Source organism: Mauremys reevesii, linkage group 4 (assembly GCF_016161935.1).
Source record: "Mauremys reevesii isolate NIE-2019 linkage group 4, ASM1616193v1, whole genome shotgun sequence".
Lineage (NCBI taxonomy): Eukaryota > Metazoa > Chordata > Testudines > Geoemydidae > Mauremys > Mauremys reevesii.
The window spans coordinates 95,213,773-95,239,376 of record NC_052626.1 but is presented as its reverse complement, the minus strand read 5'-3'; the positions used below and the strand labels follow the sequence as shown (position 1 = coordinate 95,239,376).

At 42.7% G+C, this 25,604-nt stretch overlaps 1 protein-coding gene across 8 annotated transcripts in view; it reads left to right on the top strand.

Annotated features, from left to right (window-relative positions):
* ARNTL (aryl hydrocarbon receptor nuclear translocator like) overlaps positions 1 to 25,604 on the top strand; it is a 108,388-nt gene that overhangs the window by 10,926 nt on the left and 71,858 nt on the right. For 2 of the 8 annotated variants that reach the window (XM_039535234.1, XM_039535233.1), the window contains exon 1: positions 7,130 to 7,551. The exons of 1 other annotated variant lie outside the window; for it this stretch is intronic. The gene's annotated coding sequence lies outside the window, so the exon portion shown is untranslated. Of the gene's footprint in view, positions 1 to 7,126; positions 7,672 to 8,249; positions 8,351 to 25,604 lie in introns of those variants that run through there. 5 more of the 8 variants (XM_039535239.1, XM_039535238.1, XM_039535232.1 and 2 more) reach the window with 5 other exon arrangements.

Genomic DNA, 25,604 nt, shown 5'->3' with positions numbered 1-25,604 from the left:
GAAGAGGAGTCAGATTAGTTTTAGAGCTTGTCTACATTAACATCTGTTCACAGCAAACTGGGTGTGTATACTCTGCATTAGCCTGCCATACACTGTGTCCAGGTGGATCCTACTGCCACACACTAAAAGTTCCATACTGAGCTCTGACCTACCCCACTTTGAAACGGTAGTAGATTAAAGTGCACTAGAAATCTTTTAGTGCATGGCAGCAAGATCTATGTGGACACATGTTGAGCAACAGGCTAGTGAGGGGTAGATTAGCTGCAACTTGCTGCAAACTAAGTGTTTGTGTAGACAAGCTCTTACTAAAAGATGCTCCTAATTGCCCATGTGTCATAAAGATTAGCTAATCCCAGAGTGAAGGTAGTGGTTCCCTAAGATTCCAACCAGCTGTAGTGCCCCCTTCCAGGTGTGAAGAGACATTGCCAGCAATCCCAGGGTAAAGAAGAGGGATTTTTTGCAAGATAGACCATCTTCTGATATAGCAAAACTACTTATAGAAATGTTGGGTTTTTGTTTTTTTGTAACAAGGAAAGAATCAATCCTGGTTCTGGCATCAAGTTTAAAAGTAAAAGAACATGAGAGTAGGAGGTATCAAAAGCATTATTAAAGTGGTTATCAACATTTTTCATTTACCAGAAACAATAGTTTTCAGTAAATAAAAAGTTTTGATGAGTGTTTCAATAAATTGTGATAGGTTTAGTAAAAATTAAATAATTTTAAAAGTCAAGGTTTTTGTGAAATTTTCTCTTTTTTTAAATAAGGGCCATTTTTCTATTTAAAAAATGTTGCATTAGAAAATTTTCAATCAGTGCTATCCTGAACGTGGACACTCTCAAACTCTGAGACAGCTCAGATCAAGATCTGACCATTGTAGTTACTTTCTGAATCTCCAATAGGCTGGACCAAATCTCAAAACTCTCAAACTTTGAGAAGCTTTGAATCCATATCCAGATTTAAATGTTGTGTCTTGGGCCTTTGTCTAATAAAGAAACAAATATTACAGAGAAGGGGAGATTATAATTTCTTAGGTCTGTGTACTATAATCTCATTTTCCTGTTTTCTCTTCACACTACAGGACAGCAGGATTGCCAGCTCTCGTGATTTTATCATCAATCTCACAATATTTAGTGTTTTTTTTCTTAAGGCTGCTGGGAATCAAAAGATTGTATAAAAATCTAATCTTTCATTAAAGAGTAAGTTTCCAGCCCTCATGGCTGCAGACAAAACCTTGTAAACATGAAGAAAGTGCATGCCAAAAAGCTCAGAAAACAGAAGGCAAACAAAAAGAACCAAATAGTTATTATTTTCAAGCCAATTTCAGGATATTTTGCGGCTTGACTTATGATTTTTGAATGCTGGGGATTAGCAATACCATGGCAGGAACAAGATGATAGGTATTTATGTAAATAAAAGTAGAAAAACTTGTATTCACCCATCTTAAATGTTGTAATGCCTCAAGGATCTGAAGAACCTGAGAAGAATGGGAAAGCAGTAGTTCAGTGAGATAAACTGGTACTATAAAGTATAACAGGAATGTAATAGAGTTCATTTTTTAGATTCTGTTAAAGAAACACAGAGGAGCTATGGTATATGATTAATCTGTCATAGTAAATATGACATCCGCTGCAACCTGTTTAGGATCCGGTTTATTTCAAACAGTAACTTACAGATACTATTCTAAACCAATGTAGTCAATGGGCCAAATTCTCCTTTTACTTATGCCAGTACAACTCATTTGAAGTACATGGTGCTACCGCAGTGCAACAGAGAGTAAAATGTGTCTCAGTACATTTGTGAGTTGTTTTTTAAGCACACAAGCACAGTAGCAAGCCATGAATGCATTTTATTAAGCCTTGCTAATTTTCTGTCAGTTCCAGGAGCTATCGATTTTATCCATGTAGATATCTTAAATGCAAAATGCAAAAAAAAAAAATACACTTGGAAAAAAATATTCTTCAAAAAAGTACTAATACAAAAATCATTGTTTGAATGCAATAATAAACATCCTGAGTCTACAGTTAGGTGCTAATAAATTTGGAATTAATACATTTTAAAAAAATAAATACACCTCTACCCCAATATAATGCTATCCTCGGGAGCCAAAAAATCTTACCGCGTTATAGGTGAAACCGCGTTATATCAAACTTGCTTTGCTCCACCAGAGCGTGCAGCCCTCCCCTATGGAGCGCTGCTTTACTGCATTATATCTGAATTCTTGTTATATCGGGTTGCATTATATCGGGGTAGAGGTGTATGTAGGGTAATGCTTCCAGACTTTTGGATGTACCACAAGATCTTACGTGACAATTCTCTCTCTCTCTCTCTCTCTCTCTCTCTCTCTCTCTCTCTCTCTGTATCTTTAACTGAGACCAGGAATCATATTTCAGAAAAAACACAATTAAAACACGGGGTTGCATCCCTTACCATCTTGGCTAATAGTCATTGAAGGACCTATCCTCCATGAATTTATTTAATACTTTTTTGAACCCAAAATGAATGTCAAAATGAATACTCTAGAATAAAGACAGATTCAACATTCTCATGATAAATGTCCCCTTCATCATCAACTTTCTAGACAAACATCATGTAGAAACTTTTTCTCTCCTTTTTTCAAATATTAACTTTTAAAAACTACTAATCCGCTTATATTTCTCATGTTAATTAAAGAAAATCACTACAGTGGCTTCAGTTGATTTATTATGGAGCAACCACTTAAGGTTGCAACTAAATTTCTGTTTAAAGCCAAAATTTGCTTCCTCTCTAAACCCACACCAGCTTTGAAAATTGTAAAGTCGGGTGCAGGTCTGGGTAGAGTACCTAGGGGAAAATTTAGGCCACTTGAACAGGGGGTTCCTGAAATATAGCATTCCCAAATATCAGCTGCTCTCAACGTTTCAAAAGTCTTCTAATGCTTTTTTGTGCACAGAGAGAGAACAAATGAGGGTTAAGATACATGAAGCTTTTTTCTCTGAAATGAGATCTAGTGCACGATATGAAGAATAACATGAAATTTAAAAAATAAAATGTTATTAGACCTTGTTTTGGAACTATAGAGTGGCATGATTGTGTCAGTGACTAATAGTGTTGTGATCCACTAACAGATTACCTGAAGTAAAGACTTCTGACCAAAGTGCTCTGCTGTGCTTTACTTCCAGGTATGTTCTGAATTTTGAGAGATACCTCCCCACCAGAATATCCTTTAGCCTAAGGGAAAGTGCACTTCCCATAAATTCAAGTCTCCTCTTCTATCTACTGCTGCTAATATTTCTATACACTTCAAAACCTTTATTACTGACCACAGTCTGATGCCCCTACCGTAAGAGGCAGACAAGTATAATACCTTCTTATATCTCCCCCCCCAACCTCACATTTTACAAATATGGTATTTGAGAGGTGAAACGATGTTAATTCTGGCAGAGATGGGAGTAGAATCTAGGTCTCTAACATGGCAGACCCAACTCACTTCAATCTTAAATATATCACTTCCTAATTCTTTACAGCTTGTCTTTGCAACCATAACAGTTTTAATATATAATAGTCACTTATAAAGTTCTTTACAAACTTGCAGCAAGATGTTTCCTGCTCTGAACAGCTTGTAATCTAAGATTAATCTAACAATTAAAAAAATATAAATAAAGAGTAATGCATGGTTGGTATGTGCCATCAGATACCAAAAGCCGGGATTTGATTAACCTGATGTTGTTACTTTCTTTAATAGAAAGTACAGTAACAAAAACTATCTAATGTAAAGTGACTATAGGTGGGAAGTCACAACATATGGCCTACAGTATACCTGCTTTCCCACAGGAATAGATGCAGACCAGTATGTTTGGCAATCGGCATCATTGCCTGGCCAATAATTACTGTGCATTAACCCAGATGATGGGGTGTGCATGTATGGAGAATCTTTCTTTAAGGTGGAAGGAAACAGTGGCGAAAACTGCAAAAATTCAGGCATAAGAAGCCAGAGAAATTCCTCCAGCTGCGTGACCCGTATGTATTCAAAAACATTTTAAGACTTCCCAGCCAAGCAATGTATTTTCGCCTCTTTTTTCCCATATGGTGTGTATTTTCATTTGCTAAATACATAATATGCTATTTACTGTGACCTGCTGGAGGGCTGCTACTTAAGATCTTCCTGATTTGAACAGGGAGATTCTGCATCCTGCAAAGGCCACTTGTGGTCAATGTTCACAAGTCCCAAATTAATTTAATAGCAAGCAGACCTTGATGCTGCCATGAGATGAAATCATGTTCTATGCAGGGCGGGTGCAAGGATGTTTCGCACCCTAGGCAAAACTTCCACCTTGTGCCCCACCCCCTCCCTGAACCCTGTGACAGCTCCCCCTGGCCTGGGGAGCCGTGCAGCAGCTCCCTGCCCCAGCTCACCTTTGCTCCGCCTCCTCCCCAAGCACGCCGCCCCGCTCTGCTTCTCTCCCTCCCAGGCTTGCAGCGCCAAACAGCTGATTGGTGCCACAAGCCTGGGAGGCGGGAGAAGTGGAGTGAGGTGGTGTGCTCAGGGGAGGAGGAGGAACAGAGGTGAGCTGGGGCGGGGAGCGGTTCCCCTGCGTGCCACACCCCCCCTTACTTGCTGCAGGTGGCCCTCCCCGCGCCCTCCAGCCCCACGTCCCTCCTCCTAAATGCCGACAACAACCGGGCTGGCTGAAGATCCGGCCGCTGCGGTCGCTGCTGAAGGGCCCGAAATGCCGCCTCACAAATTCTAGTGCCCTAGGCGACCGCCTAGGTCGCCTAATGGGTTGCACCAGCCCTGGTTCTATGATGATGGGCTGAAGTAACAATGACAATGTTGTGACAAAATAATATTGCAGTGTGAGCTTCTGAGGCGATGTGATGCTAATAAACATTAGATGAAATTTTGATGTGATGACGTGATAGGATAACATAGGAGATTTTGAGGCAATGGGATGTGTTACAAGTGGTGTAATGATAATACAATGCAATGTTTGGGTGTGGTACAGTATATGAATGCAACAACATTGTGATTATGCAGTGGCGCAAGACATCCTCTCTGTGTACAAGTACTGAGATGTCTATGTTTCTTCCTACTCACTTCTTAGCATGTGTAACTTTAGACTGTAAACTGGGGCAGTGAGTGGCTTTACTATGTTCTGTAAAGTGACTAGCACACTTTAAGAGCTGTATAATAATACTATTGCATTAAGACACAGCAACTTTTTGGCACTACAGGAGGCTATTGTGAAATGCTATAGCATTTGGTAGCAAAGCTGGGGTGCTGTGAGGTGGTGATGCTGTGGGTATACTGCTGTGACACTGTATGGACTCTGTGAGGCAATCTTGCAAGGACACTGTTGTGCAAGCACTCCAGGATAAGGATAAGTGTGAGGCAGTAATACTGCAGTGATGCTGTATTGTAAGGGGATAATGTAGAAGCCTGAGGAAGTAACACTGAGCAGGTTCTGTGGTGCAAGATGATGACCTGGGATCCTAGTTTTCTGTGATAAAAACCCCAAAATTCTCTGATGAAAAAAAAAACATAAAAATTTGCATTTTCCCTTGATTTAAATGAAATGCTGAACTTTCATTTCCCATGCCTTGATATATAGGTATTAGTTGAACACAATGTTTTATTAATATATTTACAATTTTTAAGCTGACAGCCCAAGTGCCACTGCCCAGGGCTGAAGCTGAAGCTGGACTGCATGGACCTGACAGCCTGTGCCCCACCAATTCTCCTAATTATTCAAATTATTGATTATCCAATCTGGCCCCAGTCCCAATTAGATCAGATAATCGGGGTCCACTGTATATGTTTTTATTTTTTCACAAATGTAAAAGCTAAAGATTCTCTGTAAAAATGCAAATTTCCTGGCAAATGGATTTCTAGGATACCTTTTGATGACGCTGTGAGTGACATCATGGTTCAAGGCAATGATGCAGCAGTGGAAGCAATGCTGTGACACAATGGGGATGATATAGCATCATGAGACAAGGCTAGGTTTTCCACCTTTCTGATTGCAGAAAATAGAACAATTTTGCCCCACCTCCTGCCTCACTCCTTCCCCAAGGCCCCCCTATCCCACCCCTTCTCCGAGGCTCCGCTCCCCGCTCAGTCCATTACCCCTCCCTCCATCGCTCGCTCTCCCCCACCCTCACTCACTTGCTCATTTTCACTGAGCTGGGACAGGGGGTTGGGGTACAAGAGAGGGTACGGGCTCTTGGCTGGTGTTGCAGGCTCTGGAGTGGAACTGAGGATGAAGGGTTTGGGGTGCAGAAGGGGGCTGTGGGCTGGGGCCGAGGGGTTCAGAGTGTGTGAGGGGGCTCAGGGCTGGGTCAAGGGATTGGGGTGCATAAGGGGGTGCGGGCTCTGGGAGGGAGTTTGGGTGCAGGAGGGGGCTCAGGGCAGCAGTGAGCAGCTGCGGTACGGGAGGGGGTTCAAGGTGTGGGTTCCAGGCGGTGCTTACCTCAGGGGGCTCCTGGAAAGCAGTGACATGTCTCTCTGGCTCCTAGGCACAGGAGTGGCCGGGGGCTCCATGTGCTCCCCCTCCGCAGGCGCCGCCCCCACAGCTCCCATTGGCAGCAGTTCCCAGCCAATGGGAGCTGCGGAGCCGGAGCTCAGGGTGGCGTTTGCGCCATTGGTAGGGGCAGTGTGTGCAGCCCCCCTGGCTGCCCCTGCACCTAGGAGCCAGAGGGAAATGCTGGAGGCTTCCAGGAGCTGCATGGAACCGGACGCTGTGGCCAACCGGACTTTTAGCGGCCTCGTCAGCTGTGCTGACCAGAGCCACCAGCGTCTCTTTTTGACCAGTCATTCTGGTCGAAAACCGGATGCCTGGCAACCGTACAGAAGGCCATTGTGGTGACACAGCAAAGTCAAGCAGTAACAATGAGCAGCTACTGTGGCATGAAGGGAGGACACAGAAGCATGGGGGGGTGATGTCACACTGGCAGTGATGATGCTGCCGCACAAAGGGATGGTGTAATAGTGTAAGGTAGTGACCCTGCACTAGAAGGTGGAGACACTGTAATGGCGATGTACGGTGAGGTGATGATGTTGTACTGGCCCAAACTGATGTCATGGCAATGACGTGACAGGGTGGGTGATGTCATAGTGATAACACGGCAACCTGCTGTGGTGAACTGACCCAGGGGAAGAATTGTTCTGAGACACCCTCCCGCCCCCCTCCAGCTCGCCCGCCGGCCAAAGCGCTCCGCAGAATCCGATGGGGGCAAAGCGCGCCAGGCAGCACCAGCAGCGCCACATCCGGGTCCCCCCCGCCACCGAAGCGTTACGCAACTGATGACTCCGCCCCCTCATCGAACCCTCACGCCCCGGCTCTCCCTCCCCAGCCCCTAGTTAGTACTTCAGTGGGGCGGGAGGAAAACTGCGAAGTCCCTTTCTGATTGGGTCCCTCTCCTTGGGCGTGCGCGGATTGGTCGGAGTCCTGAGGGGCGGGTCCTGGAGGCCCGCTTGAAGGCCATTGGACGACGACTTTTGTGAGCTGCTCGCTCATTGGCGGAGAGGGGCGCTAGGTCTCGGGCTGGGGGAAGAAGCCATTGGCTGGAAAGTAGGTTAGTGGTGCGACGTTCAGTGGCAAGCCAGGCGGAAAGTAGGTCAGGGACGGGGGCTGCTTGCGCTGCTCATAGCCCTCACCGCGCCGCCGAGGGGCACCGACCCCCTCCCCCCATACGGTGAGGAGAGAGGGGTGGGGAAGAGGGGCTGGGGCCGGTCAGGGGGCCGGGGGGGGGACTCCTGTCAGAGGGGGAAGAGGTTACCGTCAGGGAGGGTGCGGGGGCGAGAGACGGGGGGCGATTCCTTTCCGGAGTCCAAGAGAGACTGGGGGCGAGGGGAGTGTGTGTACATGGAGGGGGCGAGGGGAAGGGAGTGGGGGTGCATGTTGGGGTTGTGTGTGTGTGTATGGAGGAGTGGAGGTGTGTGGAGGGGTGGTGGCAAGGGAGTGGGGCTGTATGTTGGGGGTGTGGAGGTGCTGGGGAAGGGAGTGAGGGTGTATGTTGGGGGGTTTGGGTGTGTGTGGAGAGGTGAGGCGTATTTGTATGGGAGGAGGGGGTGATTGTGGACACCCAGCAGAAATATATATTACAAGTGTGTGTGTGTATGTATATGTGTGTGTGTGTGTGTGTGTATATATATATATATATATATACACACACACACACTGTATCTACATTACAGGTCCCCATACCCTGACACACACCCCTCCCCCCGTCCAGTGTATCCCCAGGCTATGTAGTTTTCAAGGCTTCCTGTGGGAAGAGGTGGGGGGATAGACAGAGTCCCTCCTTCTGAGTGGAGAGCAGCATCCCCTCTCTTCCAGCTATGGCTAAGGCATACTGACTGGTTCGACTTGGGGTTTGTTTTTGTTAAATAACCCCCTGCTGTATGGTGTAATAAATGACAACAGTTAACCATACATGTGTATATATAAGAACCTAATGAAATACTAAGAACTCAAACAGGATGAAATGGGCTTATTAAATACACAGAAGGAGAAGCTGCAGGTGGATTCCACTGGTTATAGTTTACATGGTGGAAGATATTATGCATCAGTTCTTAGTGCTTAGAGTCTATCTTAGTTCATTGGTTAAAATAATTTGCTTTACTTGTAAATCTGAGGTAAATATAATTATTCTGTGTGGAAAATGTCCAGTGCTGGAACAAAGTGTGGTTTGGTCCCCTCATGTGCTCTCCGAAGTATGAGAGCTCCCAGCCTCCCTGTAAGCAGTATTTGAATAGACTCTTTCACCATTTTGCAGAGGCAGAAGAAGAAAGAGCGGGGCAAAGAGTATTAGGCCAGAAAATCTTGCTGTTTGATCATATTTCAGTGCTTGCTTTTTTTAATAAAAATATGTTTTACTCTTGATTAGCTGTTTGAAAGTTGTCATATTTAGTACTGCTGCTCAGGATGTTCCGTGGTAGCTGTTATTTGTATCCATGGTGTCTTCTGTTGATCTTGATGCTGGCATTTAATGAAGCACAGGTTGAGAAAGTAAATATAATACACTTTAATAAAATGTACCAATGTACTGAGAACAATTACTGTGCCTTCCTAATACAATGACTTTTATTTTTAATTGGTTTAAAAAAATTTGATTTACCAATTATAAAAGTCCCATTTGAGAGCTGTAGAAACTCATCTCTTCAAATACCTCAACTTTCTACTAAATTATTCAAATTCCAAAAACCCTGTATTTCCCCCCTTTAACTTTCAATGTGTCATGTAGATGAAGGATGCATAAACAAGAATCAAAGTTTAGAAAGTTATTGCTAATTGTGAGACTTGTACGGTAGCTTTGTTTAGACTAGGAAAATTCCCCCTCACTACTTTTTTTTTTTTTTTAAGAACAGTTTTAGACACCCCTTCACACCAATGTAAACAGGGTTTAAACATCATTTAAAACAAGTTAACTGGTCATGATCAATCCTAAAATCCTCCGATGGATCCTTTCTGTACTAGGTTCTAAGTAGTGTCTAAAGTATTAGCTAACTAACTTTCAAAAACAAAATAAAAGCTACAAGACACACTATAGGAAGAGACTGAATTCCAACTGAAATGCTGAAACACAGTTCTCCTTTGCAGACCTTGAGGCTAAATTCTTCCCTGCCACCTAAACTCACTAATTCTAAAACTATCAGTGTTGTATGCAATGTTGTTGTAGCTCTGTTGGTCCCAGGATACTAGAGAGATAAGATGAGTGACCTATTATATTTTATTGCAGTGGTTCTCAAGCTTATTTGAACATGCCCTCTTCTTTGTGTCTGGTCATTTACGCCTCCCCCTGCTCCCACCACACAAGAACATATACCGCCAGCTCTGAAGGCTGAGTGTAAAGTGGCAGCTGCTGACCAAGCGCCCAGCATACCGTCAGCAGCAGCAGCACAGAACTAAGGGTGGCATGGTATGGCATTTCTGACACTGGCGGTGGTGCTGCCTTCAGAGCTGGGTGCCTGGCCAGCAGCCACTGCTCTCCTAAAGCTTCTCTCTCTCTCACACACCACACACACCCAGAATACATTCCGTGCCCCCCAGTTTGAGAACCTCTGTTTTATTGGACCAACTTCTGTTGGTCAGAGAGGCAAGCTTTCGAGTTTACACAGAACTCTTCTGAAAGCTCGAAAGCTTGTCTCTCACCAACAGAAGTTGGTCCAATAAAAGATATTGCTTCACCCACCTTGCCTCTCTAATCCTGAAAGTATAATAACTGTCCAAAAGAATAATATTCAAGCTTTTGCGACTACAAACTATATCTAGTCCGTAAAACTAATATGAACATTAGAATATCTTTAATGAGAACTGCTATCTTAATACTGTCCTTTAAGACTTAGTAAGAAAAATGGAAATACACTAACTCTCCATCTTTTTATGGTCTATTATACCAAATTAACTCTCAAAAGTCCCCAACAGTACCTTTTGATTTTGGCTTAGAAGTGCCAATATCTGTTTGAGAGTTGAATAGACTGACGCTATCGCTACCCTACAGCTTAAATTGACATAAATTATGTCGCTTGTGGCTAATTCATACCCCTCCCCCTGAGCGACATAACTTATGCCTACTTAGGGCTGGTCTACACTAAGGGGAAAAATCGATATAAGATTATCTTATATCGATCCTCACAGATGTCCGGATGTCCCTCTCGATCGCGCCACCGCCCGCACCCGGTGGCGGTGGAATCGGGAGAATCGGAAGAGATAGGGAGTGGATATATATCAGATAGATGAGACGCGTATATATCGATCCCCGAAAATCGCGCTACTACCCACGGCGGGCGGGTAGTGTAGACGTAGCCTTAGTGTTGTCCACATTGGTGTTTATGTCGGCAGGAGAGCTTCTCCCACTGACATCGCTACCACTGCTTCCAGGGGCTGGAATAATTAAGTTGACAGGAGAGCGCTCTCGGAATTGGACCTATAGCATTCACTAACTATGAACACTATAAAAACAATAGATAAGAATGAGTTACAGTTATCATCTTTCTGTTCCTCTTAACTTTATCAAAACATTTTGGGATATAGTTTTCCAGGGATGATTTTTAGCCCCAAGCAAAAAAAAAATTTTTTTTTTAAATGTGATGAATCTATTCAGGTTGAGTTATGAGTCTGCATAAAAATGTGGTGGTTTTTATAAGCCTTATTGAAGGAGAAACTATCCAAGCTAAAAGAGAAAGTTGCATATTTTTAAAAACAAGTTTTTAAAGGTGGCATTTTCACTCATACACCTAGAGCACTTTCTACTCGTCTTTCTACAAGGATGACTAAACTGGCTCAATTTTTAGATACTTGCAGATATGGCTGCCTTCTGCTCCCTTTACTAGTTTTTTCTCTCTCAAAAGCAGGGGAAGTTAAATGCAAAATCTAATGGCAAGGTTGAAGAATTTAGCATATAAATCCTAAATTTCAAAAAGTTTTTAACACAAAACATGAACTTGGCAGAACTGTGCATGCAGTGTTCTGATTCTCCTGGTGAAATGTGTACCCTCATATAGTGCTGTTTAAATGTGTGAGATTCAGGAAAAACAAGTTAACAATGTATTTGAAATCCTAACTTTTGCTGTATTTCATTGAAAAAATATAGTTTTAAAGGTTGGTGAAATTGTATATCTTGGGTTTCCAGGTAATCTAATATAGTCTATAACGAAACCTCTTTTATAGAAACCCTGGCTAGTTAACTGTTTTACCCTCAACTCTGAATGACTGATTCTGCATTAAATACACCCTGTTGTATAAAAATGACACGTGGGTATATTTTCATCACCTTTTACATCAGATTATGTGCACAACTCTAACAATAGGAGCTACGTATTTTATCTGATGTTTTAAACCAATCTGTGAAAATAAATTTAATGTTAGGCTACGTATTCAGGGCCTAGGCTCCATCTCCTTGGAAACCTGATTTTTCACTCAACATTGTAAGCTCAATTTGTCTAATCAATTTTTAGGAATAGATGCAAAACCTCAAAGCAGCTACCACTAGGTTTCAGCAGATTGATGGATTCATGATCAATTTAATAAACTGGAACAAGATGTTATTTGTGGCCTTTGAGAAAGTTGATGGCTAACCCAGTTGTCCTTGCACTAATTTGGACAGTGGCTAATAAACAAATTTCAAACTACATTATAACATTAAACTTTCAGTGGGCTTTAGCCCATGAAAGCTTATGCTCCAATAAATTTGTTAGTCTTTAAGGTGCCACAAGTACTCCTTATTCTTTTTGTTTAACTAAGGAATCTGAAGAGTAAAAATCTAATAAAATTTCCCCCCTCTTCCGTGCCATAAATGAACATAAGATAGGAACCGCTAACCTAGTACTAGGAAGGTCATCTGTTGTTAGCCCATGTTCCATGTTTTTCTCATTTGCAACTACAATGGGTATTTCTTAGTCAGCATACAAATTCTGTGTAACCTTTTGAGTTCCTGCTGTTTGGAGAGCTTGGTATTAAGTGTCTCTGATGTCAGATATCAGAGGGGTAGCCGTCTTAGTCTGGATCTGTACAAAGCGACAAAGAGCCAATACGTCTGTTAGTCTGTTAGGTGCCACAGGACTCTGATGTCAGAGGTTAACACCAGCAGCTGACTCAGTCAGAACAGCTTGTGTACCTGGGCTGATGCCACACTGTAGTTTGGGGGGTGGGGGGTGGGGAGCGGAGGAATTTCTAGTAGGAAGGATGCCAATAGGCTTCTTTTAGAGCAAAAAATATCATTCACAGGAGTTAAAGCAGTAAATGGCATAATCCATTTTAAATGGCCCAGTCAGTCTACATTTCTTATTAACTTTCTAAAGAAGACTACACAGACAAGTATAAACAGTGATAAAATACAAATTTATTTTTCATAACATGTCATTGCTTATGGCAACTATTTCCTTGCCTGTCATTAAATTAGCAAGCTTTCCATTGATATGGGGCTTTTGAATAGCAGCTTATGTGAAGGAAGTACTGTTGTCTGAAAGCTTACTCTTAAGGTAAATATTTAATGGTACACTTCTGGTATGGCTACTGTTGAAATATAATTCCCATTAAAGTAGTTACAGTATCATTGTGGAGGAGTATTTCTAACACTTGTCATGTTAAAGAATGGTAGTTTCACAGTTTCTGAACAGTTTGCATTGGTATCATATCCTCCAAGCCATTTTGTAACAATCCTGTCATTGAGGTTTTTAGATTTCAGATACATGACAGATTTCAAAGAATACAGTCTTCAGCAATGATTTTTTAAAATGAAATTTAGGGAAAAACGGCTAATGTAATCTATGTATTTTAAATGTTTTCAGTGTTCTGGTTACAGGATTCTATATAGAAAGCCAATTTGGAGGTATTATCTTGCGGCTCATGCTTTTTTGCAGTTTCAGTGAATTACCATATTATAGATTATCAATTTGCTAAGACTCAAAGAAATACCATGCAGTAATTGAGCACTAGATTTTTTTTTGATTTTTTTTTTTAATGCAAGTTGGCTTTAATCTTAGAACTGTGTGTGTGTTAAGAAGGGACTACCTACATGACTTGTGCCTTTGTCTGCAGTTGTTTGACTATCTTGGTACCATGGACAGCTGAAAAATTGGTAACTACAGAATGAGTCCATTTGTATTTCCCCTCAAACCTATGTTTTGAATCTTTCATGAGAATTCAGATGTCCAAGAAGACTCAGCTAATAATGCATGCTATACAATTAGCTTTATTTTTTAATGAAATATTTCTTCTGCCCTGAGTCTGTTTAAAAAAGTCTAGTTATTTATGCAGAATATAGTCTGTGCTCCAGTCTGGAAAAAATAAAAATGCAGAGTTGAATGTAATTGTTCCAGGCTAGTGTTATGAGCTTATTTAAACATTGGTATTATCATTCAAAAGTAATCTTACATGGTCAGTTCAGGACCAGACAACTGAAGGAGTTTTCAGTCTTTAAACTACCTATTGGACAGAGGGGGTCACTGTAATCTTGAGATATAGGGAACTTAAAATGAGTTAAAAGAAGTTTTAAGTACTACACTTGCTCTCTGCAATTTAAAAAAAAATCCAATCATATTTTCCTGTTTTTATATTTTAGCTGATTCTTTCCTTTGTGTTGAAAGAGAACCACACAAACAGGAAAAGTCTATTGACTATACAGGAGAAACTGAATATGCACAAAGTGTGATCAAATGCTTTTCCAGTTTTATACAAGATGCCAGTAGAGTCGAAGAAATGTAGTTTCTTTTAAGGATTCTTTAAACAGCCAGATTATTCATTAAACATCTATATGAATATTTAATAATGTCCTCTTGGAAGAGCTTTAATATACAAACATTTTGCAGGGGGGAAATTACAGAGAGCCCAAGTCCATTCTTAGACAGGAAAGTTCTACTATCTGAACACCTTAAGTTTAAATAATTGTCCACATAAGTTTCAGCCAGCCTTTCTTTGTCTGTACTCTTCTGTTTTCTGAGTGTTACATTTCTGTCATAAGACTAAGTACTGAAATGAACTGAGGAGGAATATAAGGAGAGAAGATGGAGTGGACAAATTACACCAGTGGAGGGCAACCTGTAATCCATGGGCCGCATGCGGTGTGTCAGGGTAATCCGTTGGCGGGCTGCCAGACTGTTTGTTTACATTTCCACGGCTGCGGTTCACTGTTCCCGGCCAATTGAAGCTGTGGGAAATGGCAGCCAGACTCGCACTGCTTCCCACAGCTCCCCTGGCTGGGAACGGTGAACTGCAGCCACTGGGAGCTGTGGATGGCCATGCAAATGTAAACAAACAGTCTGGCGGCCTGCCAGCGGATTACCCTGATGGGCCACAGGTTGCCCACCATTGAATTATACCTTTCACAGTAAGATCTTAGAGGACATAAGTGAGTGGCACTGCACTTCTGATTTTTAATGATACATGAACTACTTATGGGACTGAGCACTCAGTCTGGTGCAGTGATTTAACCTGTGGTCTGCAGATCCCTGGGGGTCTGCAGACTGTATCTAAAATTTCCAAAGGAGTCCACAACTCCATTTGAAATTTTTTAGGGGTCCGCAAATGAAAAAAGGTTGAAAATAACTGGCCTGGTGTCCTGAAAGAAATGCTGCAAGGCTTCTGTTCCCCCCGCACCCTTGCCCCTATTCCATCTCCCTGACATTCTCATTAGTCTCTTTAAGGAAAAATTGAGTTGGCTTGGAATCAAAGACTTCCAAATAAACTTTCCTTCCACAGAATATTGCTTATTGTCTTTTATGCTTAGTCTATATAGCACAGTTGTCAGTGAAAAGGGAAATACCTGATCCCATCTGCACACTTTCTGGGAGATCATTTATCATAATGTAGAACAAAGTAGCAGTCCCCAAATGAACTGGGTCTCTTTTAGCTACCCTCTTTACACCTGACGTTTGCTACAAGTGTACTGAGGTGGGGCGATTGGGTCCACAGGCCCTCATTAATCCCCCTGGCCAGTGAGGGGCCTGTGTGCCCTGTCATATATGAAAAAGGAATTCTTTGTAATGGATTAAAAGTGTGCAGAGACTGGAGTTTTCTTTTTATGTTGCAAATGGCTGACCTTAAAGTGCATCTGTTTCTTCCATAAATGAAAAGCTTCACTTTGTGAATTGCAATAAATTGACCATTTTACTATTTTCAAAAGACTATAGGTACACTCTCTGGAAGACATTTCTGATTAAGTCTTTTCTGCTGTTTAAGTTAGTTCTAAGACAGGAGGAGAAAAATGTTTCAGATTTATGCTTGGATCTCTCTTGAATCGGCTCTATAAGGGAGAAATTTGAAGGTCATCCCTGCCATATTCATAGAATCATAGAAATGTAAGGATGGAAGGGACTATAAGATATCAAGTCCAGCCCCCTGCACTAAGGCAGGGCCAACTCAGCCTAGACCACCTCTGACAGATGTTTGTCTAACCCAGGGATCACAAACACGCAGCCCGCGAGGTCCTTGCAGCCCCCCCCCCCCCGCCCTCCTCCAGTGTTTACCTAGAGCAGCTCCGGCCCAACGTGAACCGGGGGCAGGGCAGGCTCCCTCCCTGCCTGCCTGCCCTGCCCCCGCGCCGCTCCGGGAAGCAGATGGAACCTGCAGGAGAAGAGGGATGTGTGTGTGTGTTGCTGTTGCTGTTGCTTCAGGCATCGCCTCCAGCAGCTCCCATTGGCCACGGTTCCCTGTTCCTAGCCAATGGGAGGTGCTGGGGGTGGTGCCTGAAGCAACAGCAACACACACACCCCGTGCCCCTGCTCCCCCACGTTCCAGCCACTTCCTGGAGTGGTGCGGGGGCAAGATGGGCAGGCAGGCAGGGAGCCTGCCATGCCCCCTGTGCACAGCGGGCCAGAGCCAGCCCCCCAAACCCCTCCTGCAGTCAAACCCCCGACCTCCTGCCACACCCCTCCTGCACCCTAACCCACTGCCCTGAGCCCCCTGCCGCACCTTGACCCCCTGCCGTACCCTGCACCCTGACCCCCTTCCCTGAGCCCCCTGCTGCACCCCTCCTGCACCCAACCCCCTTCCCTGAGCTGCCTGCCGCACCCCTCCTGTACCCCGATCCCCTGCCCTGACCCCTGCTGCACCCTTCACACCTCCTGCACCTCGCACCCCACATCCCAAACCAATGCCCTGAACCCCCTGCTGCACCCCTCATCCCTTCTGCACCCCACACCCCAACTCCCTGCCCCGAACCCCTGCCACACCCCTCCTACACCCCCTATGGGCAGGGAGGGGATGGAGTTGGGGTGGGGATTTCGGGGAAGGGGTGGAATGGGGGCAGGGCCAAGGGCGGTGAGGGGGAGGTGTCAGTGATGTGGCCCTCGGGCCAATGTACTAGTCCTCATGTGGCCCTCGTGGTCATTTGAGTTTGAGACCCCTGGTCTAACCTGTTCTTAAAAACCTCCACTAATAGAGATTCCACAACTTCTTTTGGAAGCCTATTCTAGAGATAAACTACCTTTGCAGTTAGAAAGTTTTTCCTAATATCCAACCTAAATCTTCCTTGCTAAAGATAAAACACATTAATTTTTGTCCTACCTTTACTGGACATGGAGAACAATTGATCACCACCCTTTCTGTAACAGACTTTAACACATTTTAAGACTAGCAGTCCCCCTCCTCCCCCACCAGTTTTTTCTTGGGACTGAATGTGCCCAGTCCCTTTGCTTTTAGGTGCTAAGGTGATTATGTAGTTTGGCTCTCTGTTTTAGGAAAACTACACCCTTTCTGGAGGAAACGAGTCTAACAAAAAGTCCAAAGTAAACATTGGCTCTAACCAGTGTCTGGCATTCCTTGCTCTCTCCAGGCCACAGTACTTTCCCTAAGGTTTGTGTGATATATTCTCCTTTATACTGGGATTCCCCACATATTTTCTTCCCTCGGTTATAGGGTTCAAACTGGACACCACCAGTCTCTTTTGTCTGGTTCTAATCTCTCTGCCAGGGTTATGACCACCTCCCATCTGACCACAGTGGCGATTGGGTGAAGAGGAATATCTTCCTTCTTTTTCTTTTCTCTTTCTGTCTCAGAAACCATAAGCCTGGGCCCCTAAAGAAAGGGGAAGCTCACCTCCAGGGGCTCTGCATGCTCTATTACAATGCCCTGGGTAACTTCATTCACCCACTTCTGCAACTTCTCTCATCTCCTCCCTTTAGTAGATATCCAACGCCTATTACTTTTCAGGCTCTCTAGCACAGCCTGGCCATTTTCCATGAACTCTCAGAAGAAGAACCACTGCAAGTCTTGATCCCTCCCTCCTCCGTCTTTCACTGGGGAACAGGAATTGCTTTTTTCCTCCTGCTTCTTTTCCCAGAATGCATTGCTGCCAAGTCTACAATTTAAAACAGTCCCTAAATGTAGATTTACACAACAGACTGTTACAGACTTGAATGAATTAAATTAAAAAGTTGTCTACATTGTCACTGTTACTTATGGTGTGTATTCTTTAAAAACACTTATCTTCAGATCTTGGTTTTAATTCAGAACCCCAGAAAATCACTTAGTCTCTGTAGCAGATAGTTTTGCACCTAGTGTTCCTAAATGGCACTCTTATTAAAAAGCCTCAGGACAGTAGGTAATCTTACTTCCCACTGAAATGAAAAATAGGGGTAGTTAAGGCCAATTTCAGCCTTTACCCAGCATAGTGTGGCTTTTGTGGATTATGCCAGACCTTCAACAACTGAATGTAAAAACAAACAGAAGTTTTCTGGTTTCAGATTCTGTGTGTCACAAATTGAAGTGTCTGTTACATTTCCATTTAGGAATTTTGTTTTTATTTAAAAAAAAAAAATTAACAAACCACTGTTCAAGTAACTTCCATGGCATGATTTTAAATCTCATGTAATTGAGGAAATTCAGATGTATGTTACTTGATTCTTCACTAAGCATTGCAGTATGCAGTGTTACACGCTGTATGAGTGGAGTGGGGAGATAGCTAGCTGCATCCCCCAGTAGCTGCACAGTAGTATGGAAATTTGTCAATAAACTTAACGATATTGACACACACTATTCTAATTTATTTCTCATAACATTTCTTTTATGTGAAATAGATTCCCTGTTTTAATTGCTGCTATAACAGTTAAATTGGTTGTTCCTAAAGTAAACTGAATATTCAACATAGGACTTGCATATGACATCAGTTCATTGGTCCAGCGAGTCCAGTGTCTTAAAAGTGCCATCAGGGAGTACCAAATGTTTCAGAGGAAGGTGCAAACATTCTGTTAAGGGCAATTATAGAATAACCTGCCCATAGGACAGTGGTGTCAAACACCCAGTGTGCAGAGGATCCAGCTATTGTAAGGTATTTATTTAGCCCCCTTGGCAGATCCAGATTCTACATAATTTAAGCATTCTTTGAGAGGCAGAGGAGGTAGTATTGAATTGTGGTGGTGCTTTGTGTTTTGTTTCTAGCCAAAAGGGCTAGAAAAACCTTTCAAATGTGAGCAGAATGTAAACTAGTGCATGCTTTTCTTTCTGAATTTGCAAACAGCCTGAAACAGCTCAGGTAACTAACCTTCTTTAAGATGATAATTCTTAAGCATAACGGTGACACTTAAATTGTTTGATTATCTAGCTTTTAAGTACTCAGCTGTGTGCCTGATTTCTGCAGTGACAGAAATTGTGTGTGATCAACTATTTATGTACACCAATAGCCAAACAAAGGTCAGCATTGTCTGTGGTTCTAAAAGTAGCATAAAGCTTATGTCAGTCTAGTTAGGGTGACTGTCTGTGTAGACATTGTGTCCCTTACATATCTGTTGGCTGTCTTGCCATGAAATTGACAAGAAATCTGGGGAGCTAGAACCCCTCCCCTTGAAGAGCTGGGTGGCTGGCTCCCAGCTGGTAGCCATAGCAAGAATGGACTCCGCCCCAGCTGGGAGCCTTCCCTTCCTCCCTCAGCTGGGAGCCAGGGTGAGAAGCCACCCCCATCCCACTCTCACTCTGCCAGGAGCCGGGCAGTCTTTTCAGTGTCATGGCTCTATGATAAGACAGAGTCTGGCTGGGCAAAAATCACACTGGGGAAGAAAGCTACTAGAACCTCCCCTGGGATAGTGCTTGGGGTGTGCTATAGACCACCCGGGATTTGGATATGGATAGAGACCTCTTTAATGTTTTTAATGAAGTAAATACTAATGGGAATTGTGTGATCATGGGAGACTTTAACTTCCCAGATATAGACTGGAGGACAAGTGCTAGTAATAATAGGGCTCAGATTTTCCTGGATGCAATAGCTGATGGATTCCTTCAACAAGTAGCTGCTGAACTAACAAGAGGGGATGCCATTTTAGATTTGGTTTTGGTGAGTGGTGAAGACCTCGTAGAATAAATGATTGTAGGGGACAAGCTTGGTTGGAGCGACTGTGAGCTAATTCAGTTCAAACTAAATGGAAGGATAAACAAAAATAGATCTGTGACTAGGGTTTTTTATTTCAATAGGGCTAACTTTAAAAAAAAATTGAGGAAACTAGTTAGGGAAGTGGATTGGACTGAAGAACTTGTGGATCTAAAGGCAGAGGAGGCCTGGAATTACTTCAAGTCAAAGTTGCAGAAACTATCAGAAGCCTGCATCCCAAGAAAGGGGAAAAAATTCATAGGCAGGAGTTGTAGACCAAGCTGGATGAGCCGGCATCTCAGACAGGTGATTAAGAAAAAGCAGAAAGCCTACAACGAGTGGAAGAGGGAGGGATCAGCAAGGAAAACTACCTTAATGAAGTCAGAATATGTATGGATAAAGTGAGAGAGGCCAAAAGCCATGTAGAGTTGGACCTTGCAAAGGGAGTTAAAACCAATAGTAAAAGGTTCTATAGCCATATAAATAAGAAGAAAACAAAGAAGAAGTGGGACTGCCAAACACTGAGGATGGAGTGGAGGTTAAGGATAATCTAGGCATGGCCCAATATCTAAACAAATACTTTGCCTCAGTCTTTAATGAGGCACTTAAGGATAATGGCAGGGTGACAAATGGGAATGAGGATATGGAGGTAGATATTACCACATCCGAGTAGAAGCCAGATTTGAATAGCTTAATGGGATTAAATCAGGGGTGGAGGGAGGGGGCAGATAATTTTCATCCAAGAATATTAAAGGAACTGGCACATGAAATTGCAAGCCCATTAGCAAGAATTTTTAATGACTTTGTAAACTCAGGGGTTGTACTGTATTACTGGAGAATTGTTAACATAGTTCCTATTTTTAAGAAAGGGGAAAAAAGGTGATCTGGGTAACTACAGGCCTGTTAGTTTGACATCTGTAGTATGCAAGGTCTTGGAAAAAATTTTGAAGGAGAAAGTAGTTAAGGACATTGAGATCAATGGTAATTGGGACAAAATACAACATGGTTTTACGAAAAGTAGATCATGCCAAACCAACCTGATCTCCTTCTTTGAGAAGGTAAGATTTTTTTTAGAGAAAAGAAATGCAGTGGATCTAATCTACCTCGATTTCAGTAAGGCATTTGATACAGTTCTACCTGGGGAATTATAAATTGGAAAAGATGGGGATCAGTATGAAATTGAAAGGTGGATAAGGAACTGGTTAAAGGGGAGACTACAATGTGTCATACTGAAAGGTGAACTGTCAGGCTGGAGGGAGGTTACTAGTGGAGTTCCTCAGGGATCGGTTTTGGGACCAATCTTATTTAATCTTTTTATTACTGACCTTGGCACAAAAAGTGGGAGTGTGCTAATAAAGTTCGCGGATGACACAAAGCTGGGAGGTATTGCTAACACAGAGAAGGACCAAGATATCATACAGGAAGATCTGGATGATCTTGTGAACTGGAGTAATAGTAATAGGATGAAATTTAATAGTGAAAAGTGCAAGGTCATGCATTTAGGGATTAATAACAAGAATTTTTATTATAAGCTATGGACGCATCAGTTGGAAGAAACAGGAGGAGAAGGACCTCGGAGTATTGGTTGATGACAGGATGACTATGAGCCAGCGACTGTGATATGGCCGTGAAAAAAGCTAATGGGGTCTTGGGATGCATCAGGCGAGGTATTTCCAATAGAGATAAGGAGGTGTTAGTACCATTATACAAGGCACAGGTAAGACCTCATCTGGAATACTGTATGCAGTTCTGGTCTCCCATGTTTAAGAAGGATGAATTCAAACTGGAACAGGTACAGAGAAGGGCTGCTAGGATGATCTGAGGAATGGAAAACCTGTCTTATGAAAGGAGACTCAAAGACCGTGGCTTGTTAAAATATATGGAGATATACCTATCTCATAGAACTGGAAGGGACCCTGAAAGGTCATCAAGTCCAGCCCCCTGCCTTCACTAGCAGGACCAAGTACTGATTTTGCCCCAGATCCCTAAGTGGCCCCCTCAAGGACTGAATTTATAACTCTGGGTTTAGCAGGTCAATGCTCAAACCACTGAGCTATCCTTCCTCCTAACCAAAAGAAGGCTGAGGGGAGATATTATTGCTCTCTGTAAATATATCAGAGGGATAAATACCAGGGAGAGAGAGGAACTATTTAAGCTCAGTACCAATCTGGACACAAGAACAAATGGATATAAACTGGCCATCAGGAAGTTTAGACTTGAAATTAAATGAAGGTTTCTAACCATCAGAGGAGTGAAGTTCTGGAACAGCCTTCTAAGAGAAGCAGTGGGGGCAAAAGACATATCTGGCTTCAAGACTAAGCTTGAAAAGTTTATTGAGGGGATGGTACAATGGGATAGCCTAATTTTGGCAATTAATTGATCTTTGACTATTAGCAGCAAATATTTCCAGTGGTCTGTGATGGGATGTTAGATGGGGTGGGATCTGAGTTACTACAGAGATTTATTTCCTGGGTGTCTGGCTGGTGAGTCTTGCCCACATGCTCAGGGTTTAGCTGATCGCCATATTTGGGGTCGGGAAGGAATTTTCCTCTAGGGCAGATTGGCAGAGCCCCTGGGGGTTTTCACCTTCCTCTACAGCGTGGGGCATGGGTCACTTGCTGGAGGATCCTCTGCACCCTGAAGTCTTTAAACCATGATTTGAGGACTTCAGTAGCTCAGACATAGGTTAGGGGTTTATTACAGGAGTGGGTGGGTGAAATTCTGTGGCCTGTGTTGTGCAGGAGGTCAGACTAGATGATCATAATGGTCCCTTCTGACCTTAAAGTCTATGACTTTATGACAAGGCTGACCTGCTCCTGGTGAGGTGTGGGGATGAGGGTGAGAAGCCAGGGCAGCTGGACCCCACTCTTTGGGGGCGAGAAGCCTCAGGCAGCTTCCCCCTGCTCCCAGCGGGGAACGAGGAGGAGAGATGCCCCAGGCAGCAATTAATCACAATTAATTTTATTTTAGGGCTGTCAATTAATTGCAGTTAACTCACATGATTAACTCAAAATTAACTGCGATTAAAAAAAAATCATGATTAATCACACTGTTAAACAATAGAATACCAAATTAAATTTATTAAATATTTTTGGATGTTTTTCTACATTTTCAAATATATTGATTTCTATTACAACACAGAATACAAAGTGTACCGTGCTCACTTTATATTATTTTTATGACAAATATTTGCACTGTAAAAATGATAAACAAAAGAAACAGTATGTTTCAATTCACCTCATACAAGAACTGTAGTGTAATTTCTTTAGTGAAAGTGTAACTTTCAAATGTAGATTTGTTTTTTTTGTTACCTAACCACTCAAAACAAAACAATTTAAAACTTTAGAGCCTACAAATTCACTCAGTCCTACTTCTTGTTCCCCAATTGCTAAGACAAGCAAGTTTGTTTACATTTATGGGAGATACTGCTGACTGCTTCTTATTTACAATGTCACCTGAAAGTGAGAACAGGTGTTTGCATGGCACTTTTGTGGCCAGCATTGCAAGATATTTACGTGCCAGATATAATAAACATTCATATGTCCCTTCATGCTTTGTACACCATTCCAGAGGACATGCTTCCATGCTGCTGATGCTCTTTAAAAAAAAAATGTGTTAATTAAATTTGTGACTGAACTCCTTGGGGGAGAATTGTATGTCCCCTGTTCTGTTTTACCCATGTTCTGCCATGTATTTCATGTTATAGCAGTCTTGGATGATGATTTAGCACATGTTCGTTTTAAGAACACTTTCACAGCAGATTTGACAAAACGCAAAGAGGGTACCAGTGTGAGATTTCTAAGGATAGATACAGTGCTCGACTCAAGGTTTAAGACTCTGAAGTGCCTTCCAAAATCTGAGAGGGACGAGGAATGGAGCAAGCTTTCAGATGTCTTAAAAGAGCAGCACTCCGATGCGGAAACTACAGAACCCGAACCACCAAAAAAGAAAATCAGCTTTCTGCTGGTGACATCTGACTCAGATGATGAAAATGAACATGCATCAGTCCGCTCTGCTTTGGAGTGTTATCGAGCAGAACCTGTCATCAGCATGGACGCGTGTCTTCTGGAATGATGGTTGAAGCATGAAGGGACATATGAATCTTTAGCACGTTTGTCCCATAAATGTCTTGTGATGCCAGCTACAATAGTGCCATGTGAATGCCTGTTCTCACTTTCAGATGACGTAAACAAGACTTGGGCAGCATTATCTCCTGCAAATTTAACCAAACCTATTTGAGTGATTGGCTGAAGTAGGACTGAGTGGATTTGTAGGTTCTAAAGTTTTACATTGTTTTGTTTTTGAATGCAGTTATTTTTTGTATATAATTCTACATTTGTTAGTTCAACTTTCAATATAAATAGATTGCACTATAGTACTTGTATTAGGTGAATTGAAATATACTATTTTTGTTTTTTACAGTACAACTATTTGTAATAAAAAAAAAGTGAGCACTGTACATTTTGTTCTATGTTGTAATTGAAATCAATATATTTGAAAATGTAGAAAACATCCAAAAATATTTAAATAAATGGTACTCTATTAACAATGTGATTGATCATGCGATTACATTTTTAATCGTTTGACAGCCCTAATTTGGTTGTGTTAATCGTGTGAGTTAACTGTGATTAATCGACAGCCCTAAATAGTAGTAATAAGTTAGTTCCCTACATAGAATTAATTTAACACATCACACCTCCTGCCCCACCATGGGAAAATTCTTCCCAGGAAGCTAGTGATAGGCATATGTGGTAGGTGTATGCCCTGATGTGCAAGTGCATGGTTTTGTGTTTTTAATCCTACTTGATTACTAATTAGCTTTTGGCCTCAGTGATATCTTTTGGCAATGAGTTGCACAGATTAATTATGTGTTGTACTACAGAAACGAGTCCTATAAATCACTTTTAAAGTTTACTTTTCAATTTGGTTGGATGTCCCCATTTTCTAAGTGTGTGTGTGAGAGAGAGAGATAGATAGATAGATAATATGGGAGCGCCTGATTTATCCTGGTCTATGCTGTTAATTTTGTATCAAGTATAGGGTTGCCAACCCTCTTGGATTGTCTGGGATTCTCTGGGAATCAGGCTTGACCTCCCGGAGGCCAATCCGGTAGATTTTTTTTTTTTTTTTTTTTTTTTTTAAGGCCGCTAAAAGTCCGGCGGTGCACTGGGACTAATGGGAGTTGCGGGGGCAGTGCCTGCAGGCAGGTGCAGTGCGCAGAGCCGCCTGGCTGCCCCTTAGCCTAGGAGCCAGACGTGCTGGCTGCTTCTCAGGAGCTGCCCAAGGTAAGCGCTGCCTGGCTGGAGCCTGCACCTCAACCCCAGCCTGGTGAAAGTGAGTGAGGATGTGGGAGACCAAGTAATGGAGGGAGGGGTGATGGAGTGAATGCAGGTGGGGCCTTGGGGAAGGGTGGGGCAAGGGTGTCTGGGTTTGTGTGATTAGACAGTTGACAACCCTAATCCAGGGAATCTGCTGCATCAGGCTTGAAATTGCTGTGGTTTCTCTCTTCTCTTTCCCCCCATTCCAAGTTAGTCATACAAGACATTCAATTACGGTAATTTACATAGGAAATACTATCTGCCTGTTGGCATCTGCTGTGGGCACACCTGGTGAACCATACTGATGTTGCCTGGTGCCCCCATTTTTTCCTTTTTCTCAAGTTTTCTCAGCAGCTGTCTGAGGGCTTTATCTCTGGGTTATTTATTTATTTTTGTCTTTAAACCAACTTCTCCATCTTTTTGCAGCTGGTCTCTGACAGGAAATGAATCCCAAGGGGAGCAAGATGACTGGAGACTCCTCTTGCCTGGCAACATAGCCTTAGCTATGTC